Here is a 12,608-nt window from a genome sequence, read left to right as displayed (position 1 = left end):
TAAAACTGTTTCTCTAACTATCTAAAGTAAGAATTATTACAAAATATTACACAAACGGTAAAGACATCTCAAAGAACATAAAATAATGGAAAATAACTAAGCATAGAAGATGACAATGATTGCTGGATTTTTGGCTCTTTTAATCGGCTCTTGAGTTCTTCTATAGATGCTTTAATAATGATTAATCCTCATTAACCATAATAAATAGTGTTTGAATTGTGTAAACCTGGGCTTACGCATGTCTCGGGTGCATTTCATTTGGCCAAAACACCAAGAAACTCGACCAATTTCCTTTTCTTCAGATTCATCTTTAACACTGATTTTCCCTTTATACAATGAAATTAACACAAACCTTTGGTTTACCGCAAAACTCAAAAAGAATTAAATTTGTTGTATAAACCCATTGGTTCTACCTTTTCAATGCTCCATTGACTTCCCATCGCAAATCACAATCGGCCCTTTCAAATGATATTTCAATACAAAACTTAATAGTACGCGATATCATGGATGTGCCGGAAGTATTAAACATAATGTATAAAATATAGGTGCGGAATCTTCATCGCAAATCGCAATCGGCAGGGCCCATATACATGTACATGAAGCGCATTGCGATATGGCGGACTTGCCGAGACTTTTAAACATAATGCATATATTTTTGGGTCCGTCTTTACCATCGCTCATCGCAATCGGCAAGTGTTATGCGATATCACGGACCCACTGAGACTTTAAAACATAATATATATGTTTTCGGATCCGCCTATCACAAATCACAATCGGTGGAACCAACATCTCTTGCTCTGTGGACCCGCCGGAAGTAGTAAACATGATATATACATCTACATATATATATATATATATATATATATATATATATATATATATATATATATAGATATATATATATATATATATATATATATATATATATATATATATATATATATATATATATATATATATATATATATAGATATATATATATATATATATATATATATATATATATATATATATATATATATATGTCTTTTCAGGTCCGACTAGGGGTGATTTTATATAACTGCCGCTGCGATTTGATCGCATCGCAACCAAAGCACCGCTCTTTAACACTTGTCTCTTTCTATTATTTGATTACGATACACAATGTGCTTTGTGACATGTATCCTTATTCATTCAAATGTGTTTCTATACTTTCTTTTAGCAATTTCGATATGTAATTACCACAAACAAAATACTTCTTTACTTTTAGGCTTTGCGCCAGGGGGGGGTAAAGAATATAAAGGAGTTTCATTGAGTTTGAACTCCCGATAGTGATATAATTGATAAATAAACTTCAAACACAATATAAGCTACAACATCTGGCTCCAATTGGGGATAGTGCTTTTGCCCCAGAAGCACTAAGAACCACATATTAGTGCCTTATCCATTGGGCATGGAGTCATATATTACTTCGCCAAGATTAACTGTGTGAAAATTTGTAGAGTGAACCCACGCTGATATCTGTAGTGATAGGATGCTTGTGCTTTGATAGAAAAATATTGAGAATCGTAGATCAGTAGCCTTAGTTGGGCATGGAGTCCAAAACTGTGAAAACCTTGAAATTTGACAAACTGAAACTTGACATTCTTGAAGTCTGAAACCTTTGCAAACCAATTTCCAACTGGGAAAGTCACCCTTATTCATCAACTAATGATTAAACTGAACAATTGCAACTGGAAACCAAATGCTCAACACCTGAGCTTATTTATGTACAAGTTCCTACATATGTACATGATTGATCTCCATCAAGTGAAGTCAATCTTCCAATGGTACCAGGTTAGCATTTAGGTGATTAATCTAGAACCATTCTGACAGTGAATCTTGAAAATGCAATTCATCCTCAACAAAAAATAAATTATGCATAAAATCGGCTCACAAAAAAAATTAGGAGTATATCCACAAAATGATATGTGTATACTGTTGATAAATTCTTCCATGTAATCGACCACAAGATCTTCAAAAGCATAATAAAAAATATGTTCTTGATCAGCTCCAAAAAGGAAATTATCTATGTATGAAGGTTCCTGCTCGATTAAACCTTCTGTTGGGATAATATGTTCAACAGAACAATTAGCAACATCTTTAAGAAAATGATCTATGCCACTTTCATGTCTCCACTTTTCATCTCTAAGCTTTGATTGAAAATACTTTTTAATTCTAACCTTAGGAAAAAGAAATTTTTTCACATTACTATATGGCATATGATCAACTTCAAACATATTGTTTACCTCTGATCCATGGGCATCCTTATGTTCTTCAATGCAATGATATACAATCTCTTTATCAACTTTATTTTTACATAAGATAGCCTCTTTTGCTATGATAGATGCCTCAATATATTGTTGTCCAAAATATCCCACTTGCTGGTTTCTTCCTGTATGTTCAACACACAACTGATGAACTTGAAGAGCTTCATCCTATTCCCCATTTAAACCATTTTCATTATAGATAGGAGGATCATCAAATTTAACAAAATAGGAAATCTGGGGATTTATTTGCAACTTAATTATTTCTTCCTCTTCTCGACTGCTGAGCAGAAATTTTTGATGCATGTTTGAACTTTCCTCTATCTGAATACTCTCTTGATTTGTTTGGAATGGAGTCAACCAATTCTCTGCTTGGGAGATTATTGGAGAGAAATGTTTTATAAACCTCTCCACATCATTTTGAGTAAATCATGCTCGATCTGCTTGGAACATAGTCAACCAATTCTCTACTTGGGAGATTATTGAAGAGAAATGATTTATAAACTTCTCCACAACATTTTGAGAAAATGATAGTTCCTCGCTTGCAGAGACTTGCTCATAGTTAATCTGGCTATAATTTCTCTAAATGCTTGGTATATTATCAACAAGATCATTAGTTTCCTCAACAGGATTATCTTGAGCTTTTAAAGTTTCTTTAAAATCATAATATTCACAACAACCTTCAAAAAGAAACTTGCGTGGATAATAAGTTCTACAATAAGAATTGAACACTAATTGGAAATATTTGAGAGATGAAATGCTTGAACGAGGCAGAGACCTGAACCAAACCCTAGGTTCTTGGTCCAAAGAAAAAAAAAACAACTTCATCTTCACATCTTCATGAATGATGCTCTGCTGCTCCATGCATTCATGAAACTCTTGGAGATGATGAGTTGGATCTTCATATTCCATTCTACTGAATTTTGGAAGATACTTATTCCATGCAGGCATATCATGAGGATAGCCGGTGATCCTAGTAAAATCAAATGGATCAAATTTATGGACTAAGAATGCAGGGAGAGCCATTAAAACCCAGAAAAGAAAACTTCAAAGTATAGTAGAGTCGCCAATCAATGTTGTAAGTGAAAATCACAGGTGTGAATGTACAACCAACTGCTGAAACTTGTCATTCTCAAGAATCAGCTTCAAACTTAATAAACTCAAGGAAAAGTGCTCTTATTCAATTGCTTTTATTCAAAACAGCCAAACATTTCCTCCTCACTAAACAACCAGAGGAAAATATTGAAAACCCAGGGAAAAATGTTCTTGTCTTCTCTCCCCGGCAACGGCGCCAATTAATGTTGTACCTTAAGAAACCAATTTCCTGGCTGTGGAGAAATTGTGCTTAAGACATTAATGATTATTTTTTGTTGTCACTTATTTTTCACTTTATAGTTTGTTGTATTCTCAAATGAAGGACCTGGAAAACTTGGTCTTTAGCCCTTAATACATGTATGACCAGAACATCTCAGAATGCCATTTGTTGCTAGATATAAATGATGAATGAAGAAAACTTGAAGGAGAAGTTAAAGATAATATGTTGCTTAACACATAACCTACTATCCGTCACTTAGAAGAATTATGAAAATGAGAACTGAATCATAGACAATATGTTGCTTAACACAAAAACTACTATCTGCGACCCTTAGAGAAGTTAAAGATAATATGCTGCCTTACACGGAAACTATTATCTATAACTTAGAAAGGAAGGTGAAAACTTCAAGTATGGGAGCGCTCTTTTAAGGAATTTTAACTTTATCTACATAAGAAAATAAAGACCTACAACTTCATTACTATACTTGCAAGAAGAAAACATAAGATGGCACATGACAGAGAAGGTTACAAAATTATACCCAAAAATTCATGGAAACTTATGATTCTTTCATTAATCAACAATTATATCACGAATACAGTGGCCTAGTCTCCGGGTTCTCCAAATTTCCAACCCCTTCTTTGTAAATTTTCATCTTTTTATACATTGTGGAACAGTTGCTGATCTTTGAAATTGTCAAACTACTAAAACTATTTCTCTAACTATCTGAAGTAAGAATTATTACGAAATATTACAGAGAGGGTAAAGACATCTCAAAGAACATAAAATAACGGAAAATAACTGAACATAGAAGATGACAATGATTGCTGGCTTTTTGGCTCTATTAATCGGCTCTTGAGTTCTTCTGTAAATTATTTAATAATGATTAATCCACTTTAACTATAATAAACAGTGTTTGACTTGTGTAAACCTGGGCTTACACATGTATCGAGAGAATTTCAATTGGCCAAAACACCAAGAAACTCGACCAATTGCCTTTTCTTCAGATTCGGCTTTAACACTGATTTTCCCTTTATACAACGAAATTAACGCAAACCTTTGGTTTACCGCAAAACTCAAAAAGAATTAAATCTGTTGCATAAACCCATCGGTTCCGCCTTTTCAATGCTCCATTGACTTCCCATCGCAAATCGCAATCGGCCCTTTCAAATGATATATCAATACAAAACTTAATAATATGCGATATCACGGATGCGCCGAAAGTATTAAACATAATGTATAAAATATCGGGTCAAGAATCTTCATCGCAAATTGCAATCGGTAGGGCCCATATACATGTACATGAAGCGCTTTGCGATACGGCGGACTCACCGAGACTTTTAAACATAATGGATATATTTTCGGGTCTAGCTTTACCATTGCTCATCGCAATCGGAAAGTGTTATGTGATTTCACGGACCCGCCGAGACTTTCAAACATAATATATATGTTTTCGGATCTCCCTATCACAAATCACAATTGGCGGAAACAACATCCATTGCTCTGTGGACCCGCCGAAAATAGTAAACACGATATATATATATGTGTTTTCGGGTCCGTCAAGGGGTGATTTCATATAACTACCGCTGCGATTTGTGATTGGGATTTGATCACATCGCAACCAAAGCACTGCTCTTTCACACTTGTCTCTTTCTATTATTTGATTACAACACACAATGTGCTTTGCGACATGTATCCTTATTCATTCAAATGTGTTTCTATACTTTCTTTTAGCGATTTAGATATGTAATTACCACAAAAAAAATACTTCTTTACTTTTAGGATTTGCGGGGGGGGGGGTAAAGAATATAAAGGAGTTTCATTGAGTTTGAACTCCTGATAGTGATATAATTGATAAATAAACTTCAAACACAATATAAGCTACAACACATATCAAGGGATCTAATGGAAATATCAGGTCCCATGCCCCCAATACATGATGCACTACATCACCTACTAGATCATGAGTAGATGTGGGCATGGAACAAGTTGCCACATAATTAATGTATGGTGGGGGAGATACCACTTGCATATAAGGAACATTTAGGGAAGCTGGTTGATTGGGAGTCAAATTAGGACCAACGAATGGAAGTTGGTCAATGGTCATGATTCTTCCTTCATGCAGGAAACACATCACATGAAAGAGTGAAGAGACAAGAGCTACCATGCCATAAACATAGTCACACCAAAGGAGTAAATTAAATTCCAAAAGGCCTTGGAAGGATCCCTAATGCTTTACCAGTTCCTCTGTTAAAAGCCAATAGATTCTAGGTAACGAGCACAAACTACGGAGAACCTAAATCTTGCCAATTAATTGAGGAAAAAAAACTAACAAACGCGCCTTCGTCTATGACTGTGCTGGGTACACTTTTATTATAAGCCTATACTATGAGTTGGAAGAGAACGTAAGGAGGAAGATGATATCCTGCTATTGAAATCCAATCAGAGGAAGTGACCATACTACATGGAGTGAGTGTCATGGGAATGGGAGAATTCCCTGCTTGTGCTATAGGAATGAGAGAACTACTCCCCTATGTTGTGGGAATGGGAGGATTTACCCTTGTTCCATTGGAATGAGAGGATTGCCCCACTGTTCATTGGAACTTGAAGAAACGAGAATAACTTGAGCGATATGAGGCTCACTCTCTACCGGAAAATTATGGTCAATGAGAGGTGGAACCAAGTCAACCATTTTCTCAAATAATGTTAGTCAAGAATGGACTCATGCAATTCAAATTCATAGAGAGTGGGATTGATTAGATTCAGATTATGATCAATCACTTTTTCAACTATCGGAGGATTGGGAGAAAGCTTTCGATAACTAGCTGAAAGACGAGGTTGACAAGCTGTAACTTTGTCCAACAATTTTGAGGCTTCATCCATACAAGGAAAAAGGTGAATAAGATGATTCCCTTCTCATAACCTATAGGGAAACTTAACTTCACCCTTTTTCCCATGGACTTTACTATCACTAATTTATGTTTTGTCACCATCATGATCTCTAGAAGCTGATGACAAAGGATGATCTAAGCATGTGGACCACACTTATAATACCTTAGGAATACCGAGACAATATCTAAGAAGGTGGTCACACTTACAAAGCATGCAAGGGAATTTAATTTTACAGGACTTGTTGTAAGGTTTCTCAACATTAGTTTCATTGGGAGCAAAGGGTTTTTAGTTGCCCCCTACTTATTTTTCTTCTTCTTCTTCTTAGCTTTCTGGTTTCTAGAATCAAGACTTTCACTGGGTGAGGAGGAAGAAAAGGATGATGATAAAATAGGTGAAGAAGGCAAAAGGTTAAATTTAGGATCAACTTGAAGTTGATGTTGTTTAGGTGGAGGAGAAATTGGTCGAGGAGATATTTGGACATTCAGAAGGAAGGAGGTCAAAAACAACCAAACTGGCAAACCAATGGTAAATCTGGGAAGGGACATTGCTTCCATAAAAGTAGCACCAATATTTTCGAAAGAAGGAAAAGGTCCAGGATTCTTCTCATAGGGGTTTCCTTGACTGGTGAACTCAGGGAAATATTTTCATTAGTCTCAACCTAAAATATAATAAGGATTTCTTCCATTGTGAGGATGTTGCTCCGCGGTCAATTAACTTTAGAAATTAACAACACAAATAAATAAAAAGGGGGTAGCTAGGAAAAAACGTTAAACAAGTCATTGTGAACTACAATATACCACCTCGGTGAACCAAGGATTTACGTACATGTAGGAAATCTCCCTGAATGTTGTGTTCAGTGTATCACGAATGATAAAGTGGCCGACTCAGATTCCTAAGGTTGGCTTGCATCCTATGGTGTACTTCTAAAATGTACGAGGAGGTACATGGAAGCATAGTCTGTAGTTGTGTTTCCTAATGCACAATCATACAATGAGAGAGGTCCCATATAATTTTTATGCATGGAGCAGCATCCGATATACCCCAAGGTACATCGAGAACGATCCAATACACTTGCATACATGGAAAGCGATATCACCCCCATAACATAATGCTGGAAATAAATGACAACTCATACACTTAAAGATGTTAGAACATGTCTATAACCTAGAACTCTAGATGTTTGCGTTAATGTTCCAAATTCTCCTTAGCTTGATTCAATAAATTTTAGAGTTGATCTTGAATTATGTTTCGATTTCAAGGATCAAAACTCGATGTCACCTAAAAAAACCTAGGATGCAACTAATATGACAATAATAACTCTTTTCATTTTCCTTTCAACAAGGAAAGGCCTAACTAAGAAGGGGAAGAAGAAATTAATCAACAATGCAACAAACATGTGATGCAACAATCGATATCCTCAACTTCACTATTCCAATCAAAATGAAAGCCCTATATGTAATGGAAACAGTGGTTTTCCTTTTCTTTTATTTTAATGTTTCAAATGCAATGAAACATAAGAATGAAACTTGATCACTGACGAAAAGAAACCACAAAGACTTTACCTGTAATGTAAAAGTTACTTTTCAAATTCAACAACCAATTTATGCATACAAACCCAAATTGACAAGAAGAAAGAAAGAATGAAACAATTTTTTTATCAAAAATTGATGACACTCGGAAGTGATTAACAGTCATACACAATTCAACCCCCCCCCCTGGCGATTGAGGGGGAATATTTTTGCAAAAATGAAAGAAAAAACATGCAATTTCACATAAGGGATTGGCTTTGTAGAGACACATGCAAACTCAAAGAATCAAGAAAACTTTATAAACTAAAGTAGAATAAAGAGAAAGGAAAATAAATGAATTTTTTGCATCCTATAGGAATCAACGCAGGTGTAGAATAGACATCAATGCACTACAAGGCAGGCATAGAGAAGGACCAGGTGAACTAAAGCGCTCTGTCTCAGATCATAGGATGCAATGGGGCAATTTAGTCAAATCACACCACAAAAAACTAAAGCGAGCTCAAAAAGGGGTTTTCCAAAGGTCAATCAATGTTTGAGTGAGTCAATAAAGATCATTTTAAGAGGTGAAAAATATGCTAAGGTCAATGAAACCACTAAGCGAAGAATTATTCCGTAGTGGAGTCACCAATTTGTTATGCGGAATTTTCATGATTATAGACAAAGGTGAATTCCCTAGATCTAGTGGTCTAATATAGAAAAAAAGAAGACAAAAATATTCAAGTTTCCCTTAGAGAAATCAGAAAATGGGAAAGAATCCTACCTGGAATATGTAGCAAGCCTTCCTTTCCTCCTTGCTTGTAAGTTCCAACTCTAGCTCCAGTGTTGTAGTTAGAACCTACACACATGACTAAAATAAGCGAAGGAACCACAATCCACATAGCATAATATAAAATATATATTCAATGAATCAAAACTGCATTGAAATACATGAGTGTAAACATAACAAAACAAATACATGAGAGAAAGATTCTCTTTGTATTGATAAATATAAGAGAGAGTTTACAACCATAAATAGAAGCCAATATTGTAGACATCTCCCCTATTTGACATGTCTTTTCTTTTCACAAAGCACACCTTAACACCAACCCTAATTCATGAATATGATGACTCCTTTAGGTTCAAAGCAGCAACATGAGGGAGCTAACAATCTCCAAAAGCCAACCCAGACCTTATGGGAGGCAGTGAATTTACAGGAGGAGTGGGGTAGTTTGGGAATTCTTATCCAATTACCAATATAGGATTGAGATCCACTTAAGAGGGGAAGATGATCTCAAGGGATAAGAGATAAGGTCTCCAAGATAGGATTCGAGCTCTATATCCATGGTAAATTGTTAAAACTACCTTATGGAAGAGGAAGCTTCAGAAATATCTTTTATTCTTTCCTGAATTTCTATAATCAATGCACCTGCGGAAGGGAACAACAAGTGATGACCAATATTGTCTGATAGGTATGCAACATGCACTGAACATAGGTGGCTAAAGAGGTAAGGTGCGTCAGGGCGAAAAACAAGGTTTTTGAGCTCATTATCCCATAAACTCAGACTTTTTGTAGAAGTGATGCTTAGGGATCTGTGAAGGGGTTATGAAAAAGTGTTCTAGGATGTTGATTGATCTGGTTTACAGGCCTATTGTGTTGATGTGACAAAATGTCTTGTAACAGGGTCCACTTGGACACCTTTATGAGATATAGTATGACGCAAGTATAGTCCATTTCTTGAACCCAGAAGGCACATGGTGAAGGTTTTTCATATATTTGTTATTCTTCCAATAGCTTCAAGACCCTTTCAACATGTTGTACATGCTCTTCAGAATATTTTCTATAGATTAAAATGTCATCAAAATTACTAACACAAAATTTCTAAGGAATGGCTTGAAAATATAATTCATCGAGCTTTGAAATGTTCAAGGTGAATTACCAAGTCAAAATGGTATAATGTTAGGTCCCTATAATACTAGTGTAGCCCCCTACTGTTAATTTTGAGCCCCATGTAGCCCCCACATTTTTATTGTTGTGCCCCATAGAAGCCCACTCTTGTTATTGTTGAGCCCATACATTATTATTGTTATGAAGGCCTTGATTTTATGATGACCCTTTAGACTCCTATATATACCAAGGGATTCTTTTCATTTGAATCATCCAAGAATATTTCATTTATGTGATGTAAAAGGTGGTTTCCCCATAGAGGAGGCTTATTTTCAAGTCGTTGATCCATTTTTTCTTCTGTTTTTTCATCTGATTACATAACATTTGGTATTAAAGCTATGGATTCTAGGGTTTCACTGCTTCAAACAGGTCAACTGGAATATTTGATATAAATTTTTTTGGTGAGGCTTTAGAAGCTGAAATTTTGACCATGTGGAACCAAAGTCTTGATGAATATCATGTAAAAAATTTCGATCTAATTCACTACATTTTTTGATCTATTTTCCAAGTTATGGTTTCAACATGCTCCATAATTTAGTCTCAAATAGGTGTTCTAGGGAAAATCATTATAACTTTATATCTGTGCATAAAATTTGAATTTCGTAAAATATATATGAAATTACATGGACTGTAGTTTCTCTTGTATTGTTTTTAGGGTCAAAGGTTGAAATAGTGACACAAGGAATTCTATAAAATTTCTCTCTACTGAACCAATCCATAATCAGGTCATTATGGGATATTTGACATAACTTTATCTTGAAGAATCCAATCTTGGTATGAATTATGGCATTAGAAAGAATACTCAAACAGATACCATTGGAAGAAATTGTAGACCTTGAAAATCTGAAACTACTAGGATACAATAATTTCAATATCAAAATCCTAAAAGCAAGAAAAAAGTGTGTATTTTTATTTTATTTTTCATAATTTTGTTTGAAAAATCAAATTGAAGTGATTCAAAGGGCATAGTGAATCATAGATAGCATTAACTAAGTAGGGGAAGAAGAATTTAATCAACAATGCAACAAACACGTGATACAACAATCGATATCATCAACTTCACTATTCCAATCAAAATGAAAGCCCTATATGTAATGGAAATAATGGTTTTCCTTTTCTTTTATTTTAATGTTTCAAATACAAAGAAACATAAGAATGCAACTTGATCACTGACGAAAATAAACCACACAAACTTTAATTGTAATGTAAAAGTTACTTTTCAAATTCAATAATCAATCTATGTATACAAACCCAAATTGACAAGAAGAAAGAAAGAAAGAAACAAGTTTTTATCAAAAATTGATGACAGTTAGAGGTGATTAATAGTCATACACAATTCAACACCCCCCCCTCCCCTTGGTGATTGAGGGGGAATATTTTTTGCAAAAATGAAAGAAAAAACATGCAATTTCACATAAGGGATTGGCTTTGTAGAGACACATGCAAACTCAAAGACTCAAGAAAACTTTCTAAACTAAAGTAGAATAAAGAGAAAGGAAAATAAATTAATTTTTTTGCATCCTACAAGAATCGACATAGGTGCAGAATAGACATCAATGCACTAAAACACAGGCATAGAGAAGAAACAACTGAATTGAAGCGCTCTATCTCAGATTAGAGGATGCACTGGGGAAATTTAGTCAAATCACAACACAAAAAACCAAAGCAAGCTAAAAAGGGGTTTTCCTAAGGTCAATCAATGTTTGAGTGATTCAATGGAGATCATTTTAAGAAATATGCTAAGGTCAACGAAACCACTAAGGGAAGAATTATTCCGTAGTGGAGTCTTTGTTATGTGAAATTTTCACAATAGCAAACAAAGGTGAATTCCCTAGATCTACCGGTCTGATATAGAAAAACAGAAGACAAAAGTATTCAATTTTCCCTTAGAGAAATCAGAAAATGGGAAAGAATCCTACCTGGAATATGTAGCAAGCCTTCATTTTCTCCTTGATTGTAAGTTACAACTCTAGCTCCAGTGTTGTAAATAGAACCTGCACACATGACTAAAATGAGTGAAGGAACCACAATCCACATAACATAATATAAAATATATATTCAATGAATCAAAACTGCATTGAAATACATGAGTGCAAACATAACAAAACAAATATAGGAAAACAAGATTCTCTTTGCATTGATAAATATAGGAGAGAGTTTACAACAATAAGTAGAAGCCAATCTTGTAGACGTCTCCCCTATTTGACTTGTCCTTCCTTTCCAAAAAGCACACCTCAACATGAACCCTAATTCATGAATATGATGACTCCTTTAGGTTCAAAGAAACAACATGAGGTAACTAGCTGTTATAGACATATTTGGGCACTTCAACCTCAATATTATATGTCGATAAACAAGGGTTCTTTAACCCCTAAAAGTGTTGTGTCATACCCTAAAAGATCATGGTCAACTGATTACCTCATTCCCCAAAAGTTCCACCTAAAAATCCATCCACAACTGGCCAAAACAGGACCATACTGACTGCTCCACTGTCAGGGTGCCATGCATACTGACTTCTACACTAGCCAGGTGCGATGCATACTGAAGAGGCATTCTATGGGGTGCAATGAGTGAGGATGGACAAATGTCTGAGACAGTTTGCTAAGTGGATGCTCATGGAATCTTCCAAAAACTTCTCCTATGACACTTGCCTCTCCGAATTCGCC

The sequence above is a fragment of the Pinus tabuliformis genome, chromosome 8, assembly GCF_031772625.1.
Source record: "Pinus tabuliformis cultivar Carrire ecotype Pingquan chromosome 8, CPIR1, whole genome shotgun sequence".
In the NCBI taxonomy this organism is placed as follows: Eukaryota; Viridiplantae; Streptophyta; class Pinopsida; order Pinales; family Pinaceae; genus Pinus; species Pinus tabuliformis.
Note: the sequence above shows the minus strand (reverse complement) of the source record.